Below are 24,354 nucleotides of genomic sequence, written 5' to 3' on the forward strand. Positions count from 1 at the left end.
TAAAATAGTTATTTAATTGTACTTTAAAATGTCTTCTGGCCTAAGCCATAATCCTATAAAGTGAAAATAATTTTGAGGACTATTCACTGTAGGAACATGCCAACCCTAAATTTGTACATATTTTACTTTTTAACACTAGGCACCCTAACTTGCGATTTGGAAGGCATACTTAGAGGTGACTTACTTAATGTTTAAAGATAGGGTTCCCACCTGTCAAAACATGGTACCAGTTGGCTGGCGGACCACCTCCACATCCCTCTCTTTTATTCAATTTCTAAATCTACTTTCTCACTCACATAAGGAAATCACGCAGATCAATGTGTCCATGCTAGCCTGTCAGGTAAGTGTAGGTTAATAGAATATGGCATACTTTACACAACAACTAACTCATAGAAATTAGTTTGACAATCTATGCAACTTTTTCTAATCATGTTATGGTTGCATGTAATTTCCACTAATACATTGTGTATTGTATCTACAAATTTTTTTGCTGACTTATTAACAAATCTGAAAAATAATGAAGGTTAAACTTGTTTTTGAAGTTGCTGGATCGAGGAACTTTCTGTCCATTCCAAATTCAAGGAGCCAGGTTCAGCAACTGACCTCACAGGGGATACCCAAACTACAGAGATCTTTGGCTAGAGTTGGTGAGTTTGAGTTTGCATCTCACATGTTTGTTTATCACATCACTGCTAATATTTAAGCTGCCATGTGTTAGTGTTCACAAACCCCATATCACATGTAACTTAAAACACAGGAGAAAATGTATTCCAATAATATGTAGTGTTGTAGCACTTACATACTAGTATGTGATGTACTTCAATGGTTGTAATCTTCTTCTTACAGGTACGATGAATTGTTTGATAAAGCCAAACCATCTGCGGAAAGTGGCGGGCAATCTGAGGAGAGACTCTGATCCTTCAAATGTGTGTGACCAGCAAGGCTCAGCAAGAAGAGGATGGGGGGGGAGAAGATGAGCAGGAGCTGACCAAGAAGGATGGCATGAATAAAGAGGAAAGCTTCATTAGTCCAATGCCTAAATTACGTCTGCCCATATTTAACAACAAGTAACACAGCACTGCAAATCTCCTTGCTACGCTGCACTGCTTTACAGTTAAAGGACATCAATGTGTCATATTTATCACAATACAGCACATTCCTGCCTTTTATCAGTGCTGGTGCTCAATGGGCTGCCTATGGTGCAAGGGTGCCTGCATTGCACGGAGTATTGTTCTTCTGCAGGAAGATACACTTTCCAACACAAAAACAATCCCCTGAGACATTTTTGTGTTTGTATGTGTGCAGAATGCAGCACACATAGAAAGAGGAAGTAAGAAGGAGAACTAAAGATGAAGTTGAAGTTGGTGCAATTTATAGAGCGCACGTATACCAAAAAGATTTCATGGCGCTAGTACCGTGCAGTTCCCATAAAAGACAACTTAGACTTCAAACGCTCTGATGAATAACCAAGTCTTCAAACTTTTGCGGAATTCCAAATATGATGGAGAAAAACGAAGGTTGTCAGGAAGGGCATTCCAAAACCTGGGCGCCAAGAAGGAGAAACACAACCCCCCATGTTTCTTCCTGACAAAACGAGGAACAACCAAAAGGTTTTTTGACGAAGACCGTAAATTCCTGGAAGGAGTATAGATTAGGAGCTTGGATGCCATATAATGGGGAGCTAAACTCGCCAGAGATTTAAAAATGAGGCATCCTAATTTAAATTGGCATCTATGAGTAACCGGCAACCAATGCAATTGCCTAAGAAGCGGGAGGGCATGGTGGAATCTAGACCGACTATAAATCAGCCTAGCAGCCTGATTTTTAATGAGCTGAAGTCAGCGCAATTCATAGGCAGGGATGCCAATATACAAAGAATTGGCGTAATCCACCTTAGAGATAACAAGGGCCAGGAGGATAGACTTCAGAGCGACAATGGTAAAAAAAACGGGAAACTTTCCGAATAACACGGAGAGATAGGAAGCAAGAAGAAACAATCATGCTGATCTGAGTGTGCATCGACAAATCATCACTAATTTTAATGCCTAAGCTTTTCACAGATTTAGACACAGAGGGAGCAGGTCCAAGAGAGGGAGGCCAATAGTTGGAACACCAAGGATTGGGCGAGCCTCCGATCAAGACGGGCTCCGTCTTGTCGGGATTTAGCTTTAGATGGTTTGTGCACATCCAATCATGGATAAAAATCATAGTGTTCTGAAAATGGGAGGCAGAATCAGGGGAAGCAGAAAGGGTAAAAATAAGTTGAAGGTCATCAGCGTAATTAAACAGTGTGACCTCCTGACGACGCAAAGCATAGATTAAAGGAAAAATATAAAGATTAAAAAGAAGGGGAGAAAGAGTGGAACCCTGGGGAACACCACAGGTAACCACTCGGGTGGAAGAACAAAAAGGGGACAACCGGACCACCTGTTGGCGGTTCTCCAAAAACGAGGAGACCCAACTTAGGGCAACATCCGATATGCCAGCGCATCTGACACGGTCTCCCAAAAGAGAGTGGTCGACCGTGTCAAACGCCGCTGATAAATCCAGGAGTATCAAAGCCTGGGAAGGACCATGATCAGCACTCACTCTTAAATCATCCAAGACCGAGAGGATAACTGATTCGGTCGAGTGAGTAGGCCGAAAACCAGCTTGGTAAGGGTCTAGATGGTTGGAGGCTTCGATAAAGGAGCTCAAACAATGAGTTACATGTCTCTCCAACACCTTGCCCAAAAAAGGAAGCAAGGAGATGGGACTGAAGTTAGAAGAGACAGTAGGGTCGACGCCTGCCTTTTTCAAAACCGGTATGATCTTGGCGGACTTAAAAAGATTAGGGACAGCACCTGATGACAAAGATTTATTGAGCAGGGCAAGAGGTGGGTCAGGACAAATGGAAAAGATCTTCCGGAGGATATGTGAGGGGCAGCTATCAATAGGAGAGCCCGATTTCGTAGACTTCACTAAACTGAGAAAGATCTCAGTAGATATAGGAGGGTAGTGCGTAATCGAATGAGAGCTAAGAGGCGGAAGAGGGGGATCAAAGGAAGAGGAAGGGAGGGCAATGCGTTGTTTTATTATAGAGATTTTAGTGAAGAAGAAATCATGGAGGGATTCACATAAATCTTGGTATGGTAGAGGTTTAGCAGTCACTCTATCCAGTTTGCACAGGCTGTTGAGGATGGAAAAAATTTCCTTAGGCTTGTTAGGAGAGGATGCAATCAATCCAGAGAAATATCGAATTTTAGCAGCGAGAATGTCTTTTTTATATTTCCAGAGAATGGTAGAGTAGGACAACTTATCAGATGGGTCATAGCCCCGACGCCACTTTTGCTAAGCCTGTCTAAGCTGGAGTTTTTTTGCTTGGAGCGAGGAAGAGAACCACTTTTGTGAATCCTGTGAGCGCGAGAGACAAATTGATCTCAAAGGGACCAACGCCTCACACGATAAGGTAAGCCAGGTGTTAATAGCCAAGGGCTGATCATGGAGAGATAGATCTAAATAGTCACCATCTAGTAAGCTAGAAGAGACGAGAGAGGCACACAGAGCGTTAATATTGGCTCGTCCCCAGTTCCTGACTTTAATGTTAATGGGAGGAGGGGTACTTACAACAGGGTTTAATGGAAAGGAAAAAGAAATCAAATAGTGGTCAGACCACAAACAGGGGAGGACCGAAAGTAAAGAAACATCCAGATTAGCTGACCAAATTTGGTCAAGGATGTGACCAGATGTGTGGGTGGGAAGCTCAACCAGTTGAGTCAAGTTCAAATGGGTGAGTAAATCCGAGAACTCTTTGGACTGGGAGTTCTCCATAGGATCGCCGGGCCAATATTTAAAATCGCCTAGGATCACTGTGCGCGCATTATTTACTATCAGGTTAGCAAGGATATCCCCTACCAAGGTAGAAAAAGCAGGCATAGACTGAGGAGGGCGATAAAATAAGACGCAGACAAGCGGAGGAGAAACAGACATGGGAGAGAGCCTCCTGGTTTTTGGAGCCTTACATCAGGCATATACTTCAGATTTCGTTCCTTTCCAAAACGCTGCCGGAAGACTGGAAGAAAGCGATAGTTCTTCCTATAAAGAAGAAACCGAATGTGAGCCATGAAGTACTTGAGAATCTGAGGCCAATCTCTCTACTCCCGTACCTAGCCAAAGTGGCGGAGAAAGTGGCCAACTCTCAACTGATGGCACACTTAGAGAAAGCTAACATCCTGCATTCCTCTCAATCAGGCTTCCAGCCGGGTTTCTCGACTGAGACGGCCCTTTTGAGAGCGACTGAGACCCTCAGACGTGGGGCGGATGCCGGACACACCATGGCATTGGTGATGTTAGACCTCAGTGCGGCGTTTGACACTGTAGCTCATTCCATCTTGCTGCAGTGTCTAAACAAAGCGGGTGTCACGGATTCCGCGCTGGGGTGTCTGAAATCCTTCCTCACAGGCCGAAGCTTTCAGGTTCAACGAGGCTCCTTTAGATCATCAGAGATGGCTTTGGAACAGGGGGTGCCTCAGGGCTGTGCCCTGAGTCCAACTTTATTTAAACTATACATGGCCCCCCTGGCCGAAGTGGTGCAAGCGTACGGAGTAGAGTTAGTCTCCTACGCTGATGACACCCAACTGTTGATCTCTCTGTCTCAAGCACCTTCTACGGCTGCATCCAATTTTAAGGCTTGCATGCAGGCTCTGGCAGTATGGATGGACTCGCATTGTTTGAAGCTAAATGGCTCCAAGACGGAGGTAATGGTGGTGGGTGGGGCCAACCTGAGCTGGACAACGGGCTGGTGGCCATCATGTCTGGGTCCAATGCCTGTTCCCTGTAAGGAGGTAAAGAACGTGGGAATATGGGTCGATCCCACTCTGTCCTACGAAGGCCACATTTGTCGCCTAGTGGGAAAGTGTTTTGGGGTGCTGAAAACTCTCAATCACACCTTAGATTTACTTCCTCTAGACGCCAGACGCACCATGACTCAGGCACTGGCGACGTCCCGTATGGATTACGGAAATGTCCTTTTTTTAGGCGCCACAGAAAAAGCATGGGGCGCCTGCAAGTTCTTCAAAACACAGCCGCTCGTCTTGTCCTGAGACTTCCCAAAAGAGCAGCATCCAAACCTGCTCTAGTGGCTCTACACTGGCTGCCGGTGAGGAAGAGAGTCATGTTTAAATCTCTCTTAATATGCCACAGAATACTCTGGCATAAAGCTCCATCCTATCTTCAAGACCTAGTACATAGGTATGAGCCTAACAGAGCTCTACGCTCAGAAGTGACGGGCCAGCTGACCATTCCCCGTGTAAAAAGAGAAAAACTGGGAGGTCGCTCTTTCAGAGTCGTAGTGGCTCAAAATTGGAACAGACTCCTGATATGCCTTAGGCTGGAAAAATCAGAGGCCAAGTTCAGAAGTCTTTTAAAAACCCACTTGTATAATTTTTAATGTATTGCTTGGGCGGGGATGGTGCTAAATGCTGCTTGCTAATCTGTATCTCCACAGCACGGGGACACGCCGGGATGGCGTCGCCAGGCGCTTTATAAACTACTTTATTATTATTATTATTATTATTATTAAATAGTCCACGGCAGGAATCGCCGGAGAAGGAATTAAAGAAAATGACCATCTTGAGTGAATAATAGCAGCCACCCCCCCACCATGTTTACCAGGTGCACGATCAGAGTGTAAAACATAATAATTGTCGGGAATAGCAGCTAAAATGTCCGGGGAAGAGGAGGGGGAGAGCCAGGTTTCAGACAGAAATAAACAGTCAGGCTGAACCTGATTAAGAAAACTAAACGTTTCTAAATGGTGTTTAACTAAAGATCAAGTGTTCAGCAAACATGACGAAAAGGACACAGGAAGGCCAACCGAGGGGGGGACAGTAGGTGGCGTCCCACTATCTATGAAGGCAGAAACTTCCGCCGCTCGAGGTGCCAAACAGGGAGGGTTGAAACAGGTGTAGAGGCCAAGTGAACTAAGCTTGGCCTGTGTATGTTTAAAAATAGACCACTCACCTTGGAACGCCACGAGCTCGGCAGAGGAGGGAGTATTTTAAAATCTGAGCAGCATCCCATGCCCCTTGCCCCGGTCTGCCGCGAACGGGCGCAGACGGGCTTGCCTTAGGCACGCCTTCGGCGCGCCAGCGGCGCGCCCACTGCGCGCGTCCGCTGCACGGCCAGGGTGGCATGTGGGCTTTGTAGTCCCCAACCGTGACGCCTCTGGTAAGGCTCCGCCCCCGTAGGTCAGGTGATGGAAGATCAGCTGGCTCGTTTCAACACAAACCCGCAAGCAAGCAAGCCGGGCCGACGACGCCTGAAATGGCAGAAACCGGTCCCCGGAAGCTTGTTTCCTTCCCAGTATAAGAATTGGCTTGGTAGTTTGGTTTGCCCTGTTCCCATCATGCACTGGGACAGGAACAGACTAATTTGCATATAGCCAAGTTCTGAGCTGGGATGGTGCAGTGAGCTAAAAAACGGTGATGGATCAAGCCCTGATCTTTGGACTGAGTAAGAGTGGTCTGCTTAATTCAGGCACTCTGTTCATCACCACCCCCTTTTCTGAATCATTTTGTCCACCATAAGCGTGGAAGGGTATACTCAGATGTGAGTCCCTTGCTCATTGCACCATCAGGATTCAAGCAAGCCGGGCCGACGATGCCTGAAATGGCAGAAACCGGTCCCCGGAAGCTTGTTTGCTTCCCAGTATAAGAATTGGCTTGGTAGTTTGGTTTGCCCTGTTCCCATCATGCACTGGGACAGGAACAGACTAATTTGCATATAGCCAAGTTCTGAGCTGGGATGGTGCAGTGAGCTAAAAAACGGTGATAGATCAAGCCCTGATCTTTGGACTGGGTAAGAGTGGTCTGCTTAATTCAGGCACTCTGTTCATCACCACCCCCTTTTCTGAATCATCTTGTCCACCATAAGCGTGGAAGGGTATACTCAGATGTGAGTCCCTTGCTCATTGCACCATCAGGATTCTAGCAAGCCGGGCCGACGACGCCTGAAATGGCAGAAACCGGTCCCCGGAAGCTTGTTTCCTTCCCAGTATAAGAATTGGCTTGGTAGTTTGGTTTGCCCTGTTCCCATCATGCACTGGGACAGGAACAGACTAATTTGCATATAGCCAAGTTCTGAGCTGGGATGGTGCAGTGAGCTAAAAAACGGTGATGGATCAAGCCCTGATCTTTGGACTGGGTAAGAGTGGTCTGCTTAATTCAGGCACTCTGTTCATCACCACCCCCTTTTCTGAATCATTTTGTCCACCATAAGCGTGGAAGGGTATACTCAGATGTGAGTCCCTTGCTCATTGCACCATCAGGATTCAAGCAAGCCGGGCCGACGACGCCTGAAATGGCAGAAACCGGTCCCCGGAAGCTTGTTTCCTTCCCAGTATAAGAATTGGCTTGGTAGTTTGGTTTGCCCTGTTCCCATCATGCACTGGGACAGGAACAGACTAATTTGCATATAGCCAAGTTCTGAGGTGGGATGGTGCAGTGAGCTAAAAAACGGTGATGGATCAAGCCCTGATCTTTGGACTGGGTAAGAGTGGTCTGCTTAATTCAGGCACTCTGTTCATCACCACCCCCTTTTCTGAATCATTTTGTCCACCATAAGCGTGGAAGGGTATACTCAGATGTGAGTCCCTTGCTCATTGCACCATCAGGATTCAAGCAAGCCGGGCCGACGATGCCTGAAATGGCAGAAACCGGTCCCCGGAAGCTTGTTTCCTTCCCAGTATAAGAATTGGCTTGGTAGTTTGGTTTGCCCAGTTCCCATCATGCACTGGGACAGGAACAGACTAATTTGCATATAGCCAAGTTCTGAGCTGGGATGGTGCAGTGAGCTAAAAAACGGTGATGGATCAAGCCCTGATCTTTGGACTGAGTAAGAGTGGTCTGCTTAATTCAGGCACTCTGTTCATCACCACCCCCTTTTCTGAATCATTTTGTCCACCATAAGCGTGGAAGGGTATACTCAGATGTGAGTCCCTTGCTCATTGCACCATCAGGATTCAAGCAAGCCGGGCCGACGACGCCTGAAATGGCAGAAACCGGTCCCCGGAAGCTTGTTTCCTTCCCAGTATAAGAATTGGCTTGGTAGTTTGGTTTGCCCTGTTCCCATCATGCACTGGGACAGGAACAGACTAATTTGCATATAGCCAAGTTCTGAGCTGGGATGGTGCAGTGAGCTAAAAAACGGTGATGGATCAAGCCCTGATCTTTGGTCTGGGTAAGAGTGGTCTGCTTAATTCAGGCACTCTGTTCATCACCACCCCCTTTTCTGAATCATTTTGTCCACCATAAGCGTGGAAGGGTATACTCAGATGTGAGTCCCTTGCTCATTGCACCATCAGGATTCAAGCAAGCCGGGCCGACGACGCCTGAAATGGCAGAAACCGGTCCCCGGAAGCTTGTTTCCTTCCCAGTATAAGAATTGGCTTGGTAGTTTGGTTTGCCCTGTTCCCATCATGCACTGGGAAAGGAACAGACTAATTTGCATATAGCCAAGTTCTGAGCTGGGATGGTGCAGTGAGCTAAAAAACGATGATGGATCAAGCCCTGATCTTTGGACTGGGTAAGAGTGGTCTGCTTAATTCAGGCACTCTGTTCATCACCACCCCCTTTTCTGAATCATTTTGTCCACCATAAGCGTGGAAGGGTATACTCAGATGTGAGTCCCTTGCTCATTGCACCATCAGGATTCAAGCAAGCCGGGCCGACGACGCCTGAAATGGCAGAAACCGGTCCCCGGAAGCTTGTTTCCTTCCCAGTATAAGAATTGGCTTGGTAGTTTGGTTTGCCCTGTTCCCATCATGCACTGGGACAGGAACAGACTAATTTGCATATAGCCAAGTTCTGAGCTGGGATGGTGCAGTGAGCTAAAAAACGGTGATGGATCAAGCCCTGATCTTTGGACTGGGTAAGAGTGGTCTGCTTAATTCAGGCACTCTGTTCATCACCACCCCCTTTTCTGAATCATTTTTTCCACCATAAGCGTGGAAGGGTATACTCAGATGTGAGTCCCTTGCTCATTGCACCATCAGGATTCAAGCAAGCCGGGCCGACGACGCCTGAAATGGCAGAAACCGGTCCCCGGAAGCTTGTTTCCTTCCCAGTATAAGAATTGGCTTGGTAGTTTGGTTTGCCCTGTTCCCATCATGCACTGGGACAGGAACAGACTAATTTGCATATAGCCAAGTTCTGAGCTGGGATGGTGCAGTGAGCTAAAAAACGGTGATGGATCAAGCCCTGATCTTTGGACTGGGTAAGAGTGGTCTGCTTAATTCAGGCACTCTGTTCATCACCACCCCCTTTTCTGAATCACTGGATTTATGAAGCCACTCAGGGACATGCAAAGGGGCCTTGAGTGGCTTAATAATTTGCATTTTGGGACTGCGTTGTGCATGCATCACATTGCATAGTTTAAAAGTGACGCAATCCCTTGCTAAATCGGGCTCAGAATGCTACTACACGTCTGACCAGCATTGTTCATCCTACTTCTCTTCTAAGGATTGCAAATTGCCAGCATTCAGCCACCTAGCCTCAGAGCCTAGTGACCCCTGCAGAACCATCACATCCTCACAGCCCTCACATCCCACAATCCTCCATGAGGGTACATCTCAGGTCCACTCTCAAGCATCTGAAGGAGAGAACACCCCTGGTGAGGTACAGGTATCCCTAATGCATGAATCTCCTCCCCACACACCTCACACATGCCACCCTGTCTGTGCTGATCAAACTGCTGGTCATATCAGAGGATGTCCCATGTGGAGAGTGGTGGCAGATGCTCATTTTGGTCACTGGGAGGAAAAATTATTTTAACAACAGACTGATGTGCAGCAGGATATTCGTGCACTAGGGGCTTCTCTGTCTGACATTTTAGATTCACTTCAAGGACTCCCTCAGATATTTGACAGGCAGGCCTGTGCCTTGAATAATTTCATTTTATTTTATTTATTGTTTTATATAACGTGATCATGACCCTGGCTAGGGTATCCCAGAGCTTTACATTTACATATCTTTAAACTTAGATCAACAAGAACGCCAATACAAATTTAGTAAAAATAATCAGTATACAGCAATTTTCTAGAAACAGTTGTGCTACAAGGTCATAAGTAATTGTACATTGATTTGTGAGAGAAACATTTGAGCTTTAACAATGTTGTGAAATGTTGCCAAGATACAACTAGGATGCAGCAAGATCAAATAAAAATTTGTATGGAAGATGTGGAAAAGTAAATTTTGCCATGTTCTGTGTCCCTACGCCTCATCCATCATATGTTATGTGTGCATGACCAATATGCATATGTTATTCCCCATGTCCGATTAATGACGCAATTATAGTTGTGTCCACCTCCAGTATGCCAGTTTCCAGTCCTCGTGAATACTACGAATATCAGGCCTATGTAAAGTTATGTTGCCACGTTTCTCAGTGTGCACGTTATTCCATTATAAAGTCCCCGTTTCTAGGCCTCAAAAGGGCCCGGACATCAGATTCAGCTCCTGTCTCCTGAAAAGCCTCGCTGAGGAGCGATACAGCCCCCACCTGTATCCTCGACCCTTCACTTACTTCTTGCCTCGCAGTGCCCGGTGCAGCTTGGCTCTGCCTCTGAGTCTGCCAAAAGTATGTTATAGTTCCAGCTATCAGTTCAGTCCTCCTTCTCTGCATTCCTAAGCTACTGAACTGCATCAATAGTTTCCGTCATTGTCTAGCCTTCTCGTCTCCATGTTAATATTCCTCATCACGCATTTCATGTAGAATAATGTATGGTCCAGTCTTAGAATAAAGTTAGCTTTTCCCCTCATGACTTCTAGTTTATATCAACATGTTCCCTAAACATCAGATACCAGATAGGGTTTAGGTACATGTCGCTCCGACCCTCCAGACTCTAGTCTCTGCTCCTAGCACAGAGTTCGTAGCCCCCAGCTTCTCCTAGTGATACGTCATTGCCAGTTTACGCGCACCATTAGGTTAGAGGTCCCGGCTCCTTAGGTAGCCCCCTCCTATGTTTCCGCCCATTTCATGACATATTCTGTTACGTTTGCATCACATGTCTATGTATACTCCCAGTTACACCTCTTTTTACTGTTATCTTTCGCGACTGCTACGCGTCACGCCTTCTGCTCCACCCACTGCTACGCCTACTGCAATGTAATGCTATGTGTTTGCGCTATGTATATAAGTCCATGTATTGTTATTAAAAGTTAGCGCGCTCATCCCAGACCTAGCCCCGGCAGCTGCCGGGCCCTGTCACTCTGTTCCTATGCAGGTTGTCCTGATCCTGTCCTTATGCTGTAATAAACCTGCAGAAACTCCTACTACCTCGAATCTTGACTCTTATTTTATTGAGCTATCTGTTATTCATTCATTCATTCAAAAATAGATCCGGTATTATTTATTTATATACCACATAATGGCGCCCGAACAGGGACTTGCCCTTTCCCCACGCGTCGGTGAAGCCACGCCGACCCCCTGACCCTCTGCAGTCGTGACGGAACTCTTCTGCGCAGTGGCAGATATTTCTGCTCAAGTATCCCTCAGGCCCACGGAGGAGACGGAGGAGGCGGTCCAGCATCCGAACGAGACGGTGGAGGAACGCGGCGAGTCCCGACCAGAGCCCAAGCCAAGAGTCCAAGGTCCGAGGTATCCGGAGGCCCACCCGTAACTGAAGTCCGAAGTCCGTCGTCGTCAGTCCAGTCCAGTCCGAGGCCTTCCGTTCGTGCTGCCCGGTGAGTACCATTGCTGGGGTAGTATCTAGACAGGACCAATCTAAATTGACTCCTGGTCCGTGGGTTGGTGGTGCCCAGACTCACAAACAAAGTGTTCACCTAGGTGGATACGGGTCTTGATGCGTCCCTTTTTGGGACCGGTATGTTCCGTACTGTTATAGCAGTGCATCCAGTAACTCTATTCTGTTCCGTTCTCGAGAAATTCTTGTATTTCTGTTCTCAGTATTCCAGGTAATATTCTGTTCGAACTGTTATTTATAATGTTGTTCAATGTATTTCCAATGTCGTGGTATGCCTGAATTGTTTTCCCAATTGTTATTGTTTTTCGTGTATTGTATTGTGTTCCGATTCAAGTTTACAATGCCGCTCTTTTCAAGATTACGTCAGCTAAAAACTAGAAAGGGTTTATTAGAAGAAGCAGTTCCTGTCCCGCCCAGGGACAGTCCAGGTCATTTTATGTATCAGAAACATGGCATAAGCGCCATATTGTATCTAGATTTATGGGTAGAGTATACCAAACAGTTAGAAGAAAAGTATAGATGGCCCGTATCGGGTACATGGGATCCCGAATGTATCATGCGAGTAGAAGAAGCATTATGGAAAAAGAAAGCCAGACAGTCACAGAAAGATGCCATCGAGTTATGGCGTAAAGAAGCTCATAAAAGAACGGAAAAGGAAGTCAGAAAGTCAGAGTTAAGTAGAGAATCCCAGGAACGAGCCCAAGAAAGGGAATTAATCGAGATAGGTGAACGAGTCAAAGCCGAACAGTCAGACAGACAGAGGCATGCCCTTATTAAGGGTATGTATCCTCTTCTTGCCGAGGGCTTGCCAAAAGCGACCCCAGAGGCATCCAGTAATTTCCCGCCACCATTAGTTCCGACCAAGCTACGTCACAAACCGACCGCAGCTGATATTTTTATTTCGTTCTATTTGGACGACACAGTCCCTGAATATGCAAATCCTGTTCGCGCTCCGCCCGTCCCTGTAAATCAGGTAGTTCCTGCGCCTCCAGACACCGGGGTGCCCTTAACAGCTCCCCCGGGTCAGCCCGCCATACAAGTCCAGCCCACGTTACAATTACCGACCCTGCCAGGTCGGAAAGCATCAGTTGATGATTCCAGTTTAGGGGCCGCGGGAGGAGGTCTTCCTCAAACCCCGCCGCCACACAAGCGTTTAACATTACTCGAATTACATGCTCAAGCATTACAGCGTACGCCCAAACATCAGTCTGTTACAGAAATCAGGCAAACCCTTACCGAATGTGTCTATGATCCAGTTCCAGGCGAATATAATATGGTTTTATATTCCGTACGTGTAAGGAGAGTGACCGAGTATCTAGTCACCTTGCCGAATATGAAAGAATATCTAGACAGAATATATCGTTTCATCCGTACAGGGGATGATCCAGAAAGTATTAGTGATGCCATGTCTCAAAGGAAAGCCGAGATCCAGCTCATGATATTAAAGTTTCTGATCAATTGCCTAATAAGAGAACAAGATTACCCGTCTAAAGATCCGGCCGAAATGAGAATCCTGACAAGGTGGAGTGATAATATAGCCGAGGGTAAGCACAAGACCGTCAGTGCCATGGAAAGTATGTACAAGAAAATCCGTAAAGAGATAATAAAGATACACGAACAGTGTAAAGCAGCACAAGTAAGCGAGAAAGAAAGTACCTCTGAACCTGAAGAGGAAGACGACGAGAATCCCGCCAGAATAGCGTATGTAGGAAAATCTAGATTTCCAGATCGCCATTTACGTCTAGAACCCAAGTCTATTTCCCATCATCAAGCACCAGAACAAGGTTCCCTAGAACAAGTATTTCAAGCTACCGATCACATTCTGAAATCACGAATCGGTTATAGCGAATTAAGTACTATGCATGAACAAGAACTAGTCCGATCAGCAGTCCGATGGATTACTGATTCTACCACTTTTCCAGACGAAATAGTGGCACAAATGTTTCTGAAATTGCCCCCAGCCGAGCAACGACTGGTGGGTATGTATATGATCCAGCACCTCATTACTCTGTATGAGGGTCAACACTCTGATCCAGGCCCGTTACACGATATCCTGAACGAGTTACTCCAGTATAGATGGAGAGGTCTAGGTACCGATTTAATTAGTGTCATTTTAGAACAGCGCCACAAATATAGAACGTTCCTGAACCCGCATTTTGTTCATGTCTCACCCCCAGAAAGTAAATCATTCTACATAGACAGACAGAATCCGTTACGAGAGGTCCACCCAGTCCAAGGGGCGGGTGGCGATATGCAACGAGTGTTTGTATACACTCCGATTTCAAAGATGGAACTTCTTGAAATGAAGAAATTAATTCCCTGTCATGACAAAGATCCAGCGGGGTTCCATAGAGAATTAAAAGACATGCTCCGTATGGGAGAATACACTTACCCAGATATCATTAAAATGTTAAAGGTCCTGTTACCCGCAGGGGTGTATGAAAAGTTAAAGGAAAAGGAATGGGAGGTGGGAGAGAAAAAGATCGATTGGGCAGTTCTAGAAGCTGAAGACAAGGCACGAGTACCAGGTACCGGTCTTGGAGATAAATGTAAAGATTTACCAGAATTATTGATTCAAGTTTTACCCAGATTATTGACAACGAGAAAAGAAGACTGGGATGCAATCTCAGCCTGTAAACAGAAACAAGATGAAGATATTAGTGATTTTTATTCTAGATTTGAAAAATGTTTCAGTATCAACAGTGGTCTCAAGACAAGTAGTGAGTCATACCCTCACCTTTTTGTTACTAAATTAGTCGAGAATTCAAGCCCACAAATTAAAAATCGAGTTTTGAAAGTCGAAAGCACCTGGCAAGCAAATACTCCGTCCCAGATGCTCCAGATGCTCCAGTACCACCAGAATAGAATCAGGGAAGAGCAGGAACACGAGAGAAAACGTATGAAAGACACGAAAATGAAAGTGCTAGTTGCACAATCTGTTCCTCAAGACAGTCAGAAGAGGGGTCCGAATCAAGCCAGTCATCCTGCAGCTCCCGTTAGAGGGAACTGCAATTATTGTAAACAGCCAGATCATTTTATAAACGAGTGTGCAGTTCTGAAACACAACATAGCTACTGGTAAGACTAAAGAAAGACCACGTGCGCCTAGACAAGAACAAGTTTCACAGATTCCTCAGCCACAGAATGCACAACAGACAGTTACAGCACCGCAGCCTATAGCTGCAACACAGCATGTCACATCGCAGATGTACCAGTATGCACAGTCTGAGTATCCAGAATATCAGCCATATTCATGAAACAGCCTAGAGAGGGAGGTAGGCTTGCCTCTCATCGAGATACCTGTAGATCAAGAAGGTCCCTATGTTCACAGTCAAGTATTAGGGAAAGACAGAAAGTTTTTGATCGATACAGGGGCAAGTAGGACCACAATTAGTCATGCCGAAGTTCCAGGGGCTCCGCTCTCAGGCTCAAGAAATGTTTCCCTTGGATTTTCAGGAAAGCCAATAGTTAATGAGATATCTAAGCCAGTTACTCTAGAAGTAGGTCCATTGTCCCGTACTACTGATCTGTTACTTACTAAGTCATGTCCAGAAAATCTGTTAGGCATTAAGACACTGAAAGAATTAGGTGCAGTTATTTGCTGTTCCCCAGAGGGAATACGTCTGTTCCTACGTGACTTTAAGGGTCACTATGTATTACGAGATTTTGATTCAAGACTGTCTAATGTTCCGCAACATTTATGGGCACAAGGTCCAACTGATGTAGGTTACATGCAAATCACACCCCATCGTGTGACTCTCAAACCAGGTGTAGTGTTACCACGAATCAGACAGTACAGATTGCCACCTGAGGCTGTAGCAGCCTTATCCAAAATTATTGACGAGCTCATGGCTCAAGGAGTAGTTGTAGAAACTGACTCCAATGTATGCAATTCTCCGATCATTCCAGTCATGAAACGTACTGATCCGAATGCACCCCCAGTATATCGATTAGTGATTGATTTACGAGAGCTTAATAAATGTATTATTCCTCAGTACCCAGTTGTTCCAGATATCTCTTCCCTGTTAACTGCCATTGATTCCGAAGCCATGTTCTTCACTGTCATAGACCTCAAGAATGCATTTTTTAGTGTTCCGATTCATCCAGACAGCCAGTTTCTTTTCGGATTTTGTTTAAATGGAAGGAGCTATATGTTCACACGCGCTCCTCAAGGTTTCACAGAAAGTCCTGGTATTTACAGTCAAGCACTCAAGAGACAACTAGACAACATTCACATGCCAACTGACACTGCCCTGCTCCAGTATGTCGATGATCTACTGATCACAGCCCGTTCTGAACGTGCTTGCGAGCGAGCATCCCTTACAGTTCTGTATTTTCTAGCCGAGATGGGGCACAAGGTGTCCCCTTCGAAGCTTCAATTCTGTGTTCAGCAAGTGGTATACTTGGGGCACTTGCTGTCCAAGAGGGGTAGGCAGTTGACACCAGACCGTATCCAGTTAATAGCGAGTCTTCCCCAGCCCAGAACCCAGAAGGAGGTACGTGCCTTTATCGGCCTTACTTCTTATTGTAGACAATGGATTCCCCAGTATGCATTTCTAGCCAAGCCACTGATACAGTTAACGACACAGGAGGCAGCCGTATCGACTGTCCTCCCTTGGACATCTGACCATACACTTAGTTTCAACGAGTTAAAGAAAGCCCTATGCCAAGCTCCAGTTCTAGCTACACCGAACTACAGTAAGCCTTTTACACTTTTCGTTACTGAACGCGAAGGTACAGCATTATCTGTTCTCACACAAGATCAAGCAGGACAATACAAGCCCTGTGCTTATTTTTCGAGCACATTAGATCCAGTCGCCCAGGCGTTGCCTGCGTGCCTCAAGTCAGTTGCAGCCACAGCACTAGCTATCAGACAAAGTGATTCCATAGTTTTAGGACACTCCCTGACAGTACAAGTCCCACATTCAGTAGAAGTTCTTTTAAACCGAACACAAACTCAGCACTTGACAATTGCACGTTTAACAGGTTATGAATTGACACTGTTCCAGCCACACATAGAAATTAGACGCTGCAACGTCCTGAATCCTGCTACACTGTTACCATCAGTTAATTCAAATCCAGACACACATGACTGTGTGGAAGTTGTTAACATTACCACAAAGCCAAGACAAGACCTGACAGACATTCCGTTACCAGATCCTGACCTGACACTTTATGTGGATGGTTCATGTATGAGAACTAGTACAGGAGAACTAGTCGCCGCGTATGCAGTGACTACTGACACTGAAGTTATCGAGACACACCGTATTGATACTCTGTCCGCTCAAGCAGCAGAGCTAGTCGCTCTGACACAAGCCTGTATACATGCCAAGAACCTGAAAGTTAATGTTTACACAGATTCACGTTACGCATTCGGAGTTGTACACGACTTCGGAGTGCTCTGGCAGGAGAGAGGTTTCATGACTTCTCATGGAACCAAGATTCAGCATGGTCTCCTTATTCAAGCTTTGTTAGACGCCATACATTTACCGACATCCATTGCTATCATGAAGTGCAAAGCACATACGAAAGTTACTGACATTATTTCCCAAGGTAATGATCTAGCAGACCGCACAGCCAAGCTTACAGCACAGACTCCAGACGTTCCAGTTAACATGACACATACTCCAGATCTGACTACATGCATGACAGTTAAGGACCCTACACAAGATGTCATAGATATCCAATTACATGCTACTCCCGAGGAAATCAAGAAATGGTCTGAACAAGGAGGGGTCCAGACAGATCAAGGATGGTTAACGAAGGGTAGAGCCACATGGTTTCTCCCCGACTCTATGGTTCAAGTCATTATCAATACCGCACATAGTCCAGCACATTTAGGAGAAAAAGCTATGTTAGACAGTATCCAGAACATTTGGTTCAACAAGCATTTACGAGCTGCAGCCAAGCAGAAAGTCCGTACCTGCATGATATGTTGTCAGTTTAATCCAGGTAAAAGTGTCCCGGTGGAACAAGGTGGTTTCCAGCCTCCTGACCACCCTTTTGAGGTCCTCCAGATGGATTATATTCAGATGGAGCGATGTCGAGGTTTCAAGTATGTCCTTGTAGTAGTATGCGCTTTGTCCAGGTGGACAGAAGCATATCCAGTCCCAGATTACACAGCCGCGACCACTGCCAAGCAGTTGGTTCGTGAATTTTTCCCTAGATATGGACTCCCTAGAGTCGTATATTCTGATAACGGCCAACCATTCTCATCTGAACTCATGAAGCACGTTTCCCTGTTGTTAGGGTACCAGTGGAAGTTCCATTGTGTACGCCATCCTGAAGCAGCCGGTCTAGTCGAGAGACATAATCAGACCCTGAAAATCCGCATGGCCAAAGTCTGTAAGGAAAAAGGTGTGGACTGGTTAGTAGCTCTGCCAGTCGCTTTGTTTTATATGCGCATGGTCGCACATTCTAGATCAGGTCTGTCCCCGTATGAGGTCGTATTCGGCCGCCCCCCTAACATGTGGGGTACTCCTAGACCCCGAAGTATTACCGATGTTTCATGTAATATGCTGACAGATTACCTAGCTTCCTTGATGTCTGCCCTCAACTCATGTCGTTCACAGGTTGCTGCCGCATTTCCAGACAATACCGAGGTGGCACCGCATGAAATCGTTCCAGGTTCCCTAGTGATGGTCCGGAATTTCGACAGATCAAGTCCGCTGGAACCTCGTTGGAAGGAGCCACGTCAGGTCCTCTTGACCACCCGTACTGCCGTCAAGTTGGAAGGCAGAAAAGGATGGATCCACCTTTCTCATGTTAAACTTTTTAAAGGATTGAAACCGGTTTCTAAAAACATTTCCAAGGATTCCCAAGATTCTAAAGACTGCCAAAACATTGTTTTAAAGGACTGTCCCGCACAAGACATTATTACAACCCCTCCCTTGGTAGAGAAAACTCCGCAGCAGGAGTATAAGCTAAAGCTCAGGTCTAGTAAAATAAGTCAGTCAGTTTGATTGTATAAGTCCTCCCCTAGGTGAAACGGTTAGACTGTTTCTGACATGTATAAAATAGACCCCCATAGTGAGAGAGTCAGTCTAAACGCAAACCGATGTATTGTTTTTCTGAGTTTCATATTATTCATCAGCATTATGATTTCCTGCACCAGCTATGCATTCTATCTGTATTTTCCAGTTCCTCATGTAAATATGTCTGCTAATGCTACAGTAGAGCACACGTTTAGTGATCTGCCTCCTCACGAATATTCATACCGCCTCGCTATGCGCAACAATTCTTTCATCCGTATGTTACATTACTCACACCAGACCAGCAATGCCACTAATTGTTGGGTGTGTGGTCGACTCCCCCCTTTCCAGACACCGAAGGGAGTTCTGCCACTTTTTCCTTATCCATTCTCACATAATGGTTCGTGTGGAGCATGGTCCACGTTAACGTCATCCTCAACAGATATGTCTTTTCTTAACAGTACATGTTTCCCAGACAAGCAAGGTCTCCCCCACAGAACAGGTTTAGATCTAGAAAATGAAGTGTATAATTTAGGTAATTATTCGTCGAATTTCATGGTCCTGAATGTTCAGTCTGATACTACTCCAGACTTACCTGCTATTTCAGTACTACCTGTCAAAGGCGAATTATGTGTCCGTAGTCATGGTTCCATACATGTAGGTCATAGTGAATGTACTACTGTTATCCAGTATAGTGACAGTGGGAAATCTGTTTTCAAAGCTTCACGTCATTCTTATTTTATTTGTGGTCAAACCGCATATGTCCGTCTGCCCCTCGATTGGGAGGGAACCTGTTACATTGCCTTCCTACTACCACCTGTTTTCCTAGCCCCATCTGATTATCACAGAAACACACATCTAGTACACATTAGACATAGAAGGGAGTCCCCAATTGTCGATTATACTGAAACTACTCTAGAACAGTATACAGATTTCAATAAAGGTTTCTTCTTCTTTGTAGGACCTGTCCAGAATAGTAAACTGATCCGTAGGTTAACAAGAACCCTTGAAGCTGTAGTAAATGAGACTGCCTCTGCTCTAGGTAACCTAACCGAAGAACAATCTGCTATGAGATTTGTCGTTTTGCAAAATCGTCTCGTCCTTGACGTCATACTGGCCGATAGGGGCGGGGCCTGTAGAGTCATCGGATCTAGTTGCTGCATTTTCATTCCAAATAACGCGCCGTCTGTTTATTCAGCTATAACCAGACTCCATAAAATTGCCCATCTGTTACACCAAGATCCAGGCACCTGGACATGGTCAGGTTGGTTCTGGAATATAATTTCCGCATGGGGATGGAAAGTCCTGTCTTTTCTAGGTATTGCAGTAGCGATCATATTTAGCTGCTGCCTCTGTATACAATGTGGCCCTGCGATTTGCAGCATGTGCGCTACCTCTTGTATTCCTAGTCCCAAGCCCCGTTCTAAGTCCCGTTCCAGGATAATTCGAGACGAGCAAATGATACTGTATGAAATGATAGATGGTATCATGAAAATTGATGTTTCCTGATGGAAACGTAGTGACAAGGAGGGAATGTGGAAAAGTAAATTTTGCCATGTTCTGTGTCCCTACGCCTCATCCATCATATGTTATGTGTGCATGACCAATATGCATATGTTATTCCCCATGTCCGATTAATGACGCAATTATAGTTGTGTCCACCTCCAGTATGCCAGTTTCCAGTCCTCGTGAATACTACGAATATCAGGCCTATGTAAAGTTATGTTGCCACGTTTCTCAGTGTGCACGTTATTCCATTATAAAGTCCCCGTTTCTAGGCCTCAAAAGGGCCCGGACATCAGATTCAGCTCCTGTCTCCTGAAAAGCCTCGCTGAGGAGCGATACAGCCCCCACCTGTATCCTCGACCCTTCACTTACTTCTTGCCTCGCAGTGCCCGGTGCAGCTTGGCTCTGCCTCTGAGTCTGCCAAAAGTATGTTATAGTTCCAGCTATCAGTTCAGTCCTCCTTCTCTGCATTCCTAAGCTACTGAACTGCATCAATAGTTTCCGTCATTGTCTAGCCTTCTCGTCTCCATGTTAATATTCCTCATCACGCATTTCATGTAGAATAATGTATGGTCCAGTCTTAGAATAAAGTTAGCTTTTCCCCTCATGACTTCTAGTTTATATCAACATGTTCCCTAAACATCAGATACCAGATAGGGTTTAGGTACATGTCGCTCCGACCCTCCAGACTCTAGTCTCTGCTCCTAGCACAGAGTTCGTAGCCCCCAGCTTCTCCTAGTGATACGTCATTGCCAGTTTACGCGCACCATTAGGTTAGAGGTCCCGGCTCCTTAGGTAGCCCCCTCCTATGTTTCCGCCCATTTCATGACATATTCTGTTACGTTTGCATCACATGTCTATGTATACTCCCAGTTACACCTCTTTTTACTGTTATCTTTCGCGACTGCTACGCGTCACGCCTTCTGCTCCACCCACTGCTACGCCTACTGCAATGTAATGCTATGTGTTTGCGCTATGTATATAAGTCCATGTATTGTTATTAAAAGTTAGCGCGCTCATCCCAGACCTAGCCCCGGCAGCTGCCGGGCCCTGTCACTCTGTTCCTATGCAGGTTGTCCTGATCCTGTCCTTATGCTGTAATAAACCTGCAGAAACTCCTACTACCTCGAATCTTGACTCTTATTTTATTGAGCTATCTGTTATTCATTCATTCATTCAAAAATAGATCCGGTATTATTTATTTATATACCACAAAGAGACTGCAAAATGCCATGCCTTGACAATGAGGATGATGGAGGGAATAATGTAAAAGCTTCAAAGTCTACCTTCATGGTAAACACATGGAGAAGAATATAAAAAAATCAATTGCACACTGAGAAGAACCTAAAACTTCACCAGCACCCCCACCTGTACAGCCACCAGCAAACAAACCAATACAGCTAATATCACCCCGACCTGTACAGCCACCAACATTCAAACCTCCTCAGCCACAATCACCCCAACCCGTACAGCTACTAGTATCAAATCTGTACAGCCATCGTCATCCAAACCTGTACATCCACCATCTCTTCAACCTGTTCAGGCACTGGCGCCCCAACTTCTATAGCCAGCGACACTTCCACTTGTACAGCCACCTGACCTAACATGTCAGACACCTGCACCACATGCACAGGCAGATGCCACACATCCACACACACACAACCCCAACCACCCAGAATGCACACACACTTACAAAGACCTTCACACCCACAATTTCGAAATCATGAGAGATATCCCAGGTAACTATTGTGAGAAAGTGGCTCTATATACACTGGACCAGGATAAGGTACAGCGTGTATAGAGTCCACAAAGCCCAGATTCTAATGGGACTTAAGCAAGGCCCTACCAGACTTTTAGTATTTTGGAAAAACCAATTTCAGAATTCTAAAGGCAATTTATGAGTTCTGTTGTGTGATCAGATGGTAACCAAATAGTCCAGCAAATGCAAGTTTGTATACCACCGCTGATCCACCAATGTGAGAAAGTGGCTCTATATACACTGGACCAGGATAAGATACAGCGTTTATAGAGCCCACAAACCCCAGAGGTATAACAGAGGTTAAAGCCAGGTGTGACCTTACTCTCTAAAGTAGTAGCTTGGTCGAGCAGTAAGGCAGCACCAGAGGACAGTGTAAAGCATTTGTTGTACACACTCAGTCAGTAAAAGGTTTCTCACACTCAAAGACTGAACTCCCGGCCAATTGTTTTTATATCAAAGATATAGTTGTTTTATTTTTAGAACCAACAGGCATCAAAATATACTGTTCTCAATATGAGAGGTCTCAGATGAGTATTTTGAAGAAAGGCAATAAACTTTGTAAACACAATAGGTACAGGGGTTGCAGTAGGCAATACAATTCCAAACACAATTTAGCATTGAGCTCAATGGATTTTTCTATATAAATACAGCTGACTACTTTGTAGATTACTCTGGTAGTTCCAGGACTGGATCCTAGATTGAGTCCTGGGATCTAAGCTGAAAACAGTTTAGTAAAAACGTTTTAGTTATTGCAGTGATTTTAAGGAGTATAAAGCTATTTTAAAAGTTCACACTTAGAAACTTTTCAATGAAAATCTGGCAATGCTATGAAATGGGAGAAAAATCAGGTTGCAGTGAAAGTACGATCTTGTTACTTTTGTAATCCAGTGCTGGGCTCCTACGTCCAGAACTGGGGTCTCCACTTAAAATAGGTAACTAATTACGTTTCAGTATCTGGTATGATTTTTAAAGAATATTTAAAGTTTTCGAAAGTAGACAGAAGAAATTTCACAGAAAAGCACACAATGGGTTCCTATGGAGAAATTTCAAGTTACTAGTAAGCCGGATAGGATTACTTTTGCGGTTCAGTACTGGGCTACAAGATGCAGTACTGGCTTATATCCTGCTCACAGGTGAGTACTTCGGAATTCGGTTGATTTAATGGGAATATTTTAAGTTTCAAAACTTTACACAGAAGATTTCTCGAGTCAAACTAGTCAATGTTATCCAATGGCAGGTAAGTGAGTTACCGATTTCCAGGTGAGTGCTCGACTGGTGAAGTTAGGGTTCTGGGAATAGACTCAGGGGTCCCCCAGGGTCAGGTAGGTACAGTTGGTTCACCCTCAGCGGCACAGGGGCAGCCGGGTGCAGAGGTAGTTAGGCCCAATCTTATCCAATGAAGGGCAGAGGGCCTCGGGTTGGTGCCTGCTCGCTAGCGGGCCACGCGGCTGTGGGAGCTGGGCTCCTAGTCACTTGTTCAGGGCAAAGGGGGAAGTAGGATAGGGCACAGGTTGCACTGCCAGAGGCACTCGGGCGGCAGGCTGCAGGGTGCTTTTGAGCCGTCGGGCGCACAATGTTCTTCAATAGGAAAGGTAAAAAGGGAAAAAAGGCTGCAGACTCAGGGACGGTGATTCTTCAGGTGCGACCACCAATTTGAGAGGTAAGTTGGGATCCTGGAGAAGAGGTACCCCAAAGGGAGGCGCAGGGAGCTAAAGGGCGCAGGGGGCAGGGGTGTCTTTGGGTGTCGGGAAATCTTACACTTGGCTGGTCATGGTTGGAGGGGTCCCTGGTTCTGAGGCTGCAGGCGTCGTCTGGTTCACCGAGGAGGGTCTTTGAGCAGTGGACTTTGGGTCCAAGTCACCGGGGGGATGTCCTTGTGGTCTTGGATCACTCGGGCACGGGCCGGGCTCGGAGGGTGCAGAGTGGGCAGGTCTTGAGCTTCCTGGCTGGCACCAGGGGTTGGTTGTTGAAGCAGAGCCTCTGCTTATTGGAGTCCCAGGCTTTAAAAGGGTCAAAACAGGCAGGTCCTCCGGGTGTCCCAAGGTTGCTGTCCGCAAGAGTCGCCGGGATTAAGCAGGAGCAGGTTCCAGGATCGACAGGCTGGTAGGGCAGGGGCCAAGTCAGTGGGTGTCGTCCTGTTGTTAGCAGCTGCACAGCGGGTCTTCTTCTTCTTGATCTTCCTTCTTCTTTTCTTATTGGGATCTGAGGAAGGAAGGTTCAGGGTGCCCCTAAATACTACATTTAGGGGTGCTACAGGTAGGGCAAGGGCAGGGACCAATAGGTCCTTAGCCTGATCCTCTCCTGTGGGAGGGAGGCAGGAGCCTAGCTGTGATTGGGCAGGGCTCCCAATCTTCAAGATGGCCGGAGCCCGGGGTCGTGCTT

Source organism: Lissotriton helveticus, chromosome 4_1, assembly GCF_964261635.1.
Source record: "Lissotriton helveticus chromosome 4_1, aLisHel1.1, whole genome shotgun sequence".
Taxonomy (NCBI): Eukaryota; Metazoa; Chordata; class Amphibia; order Caudata; family Salamandridae; genus Lissotriton; species Lissotriton helveticus.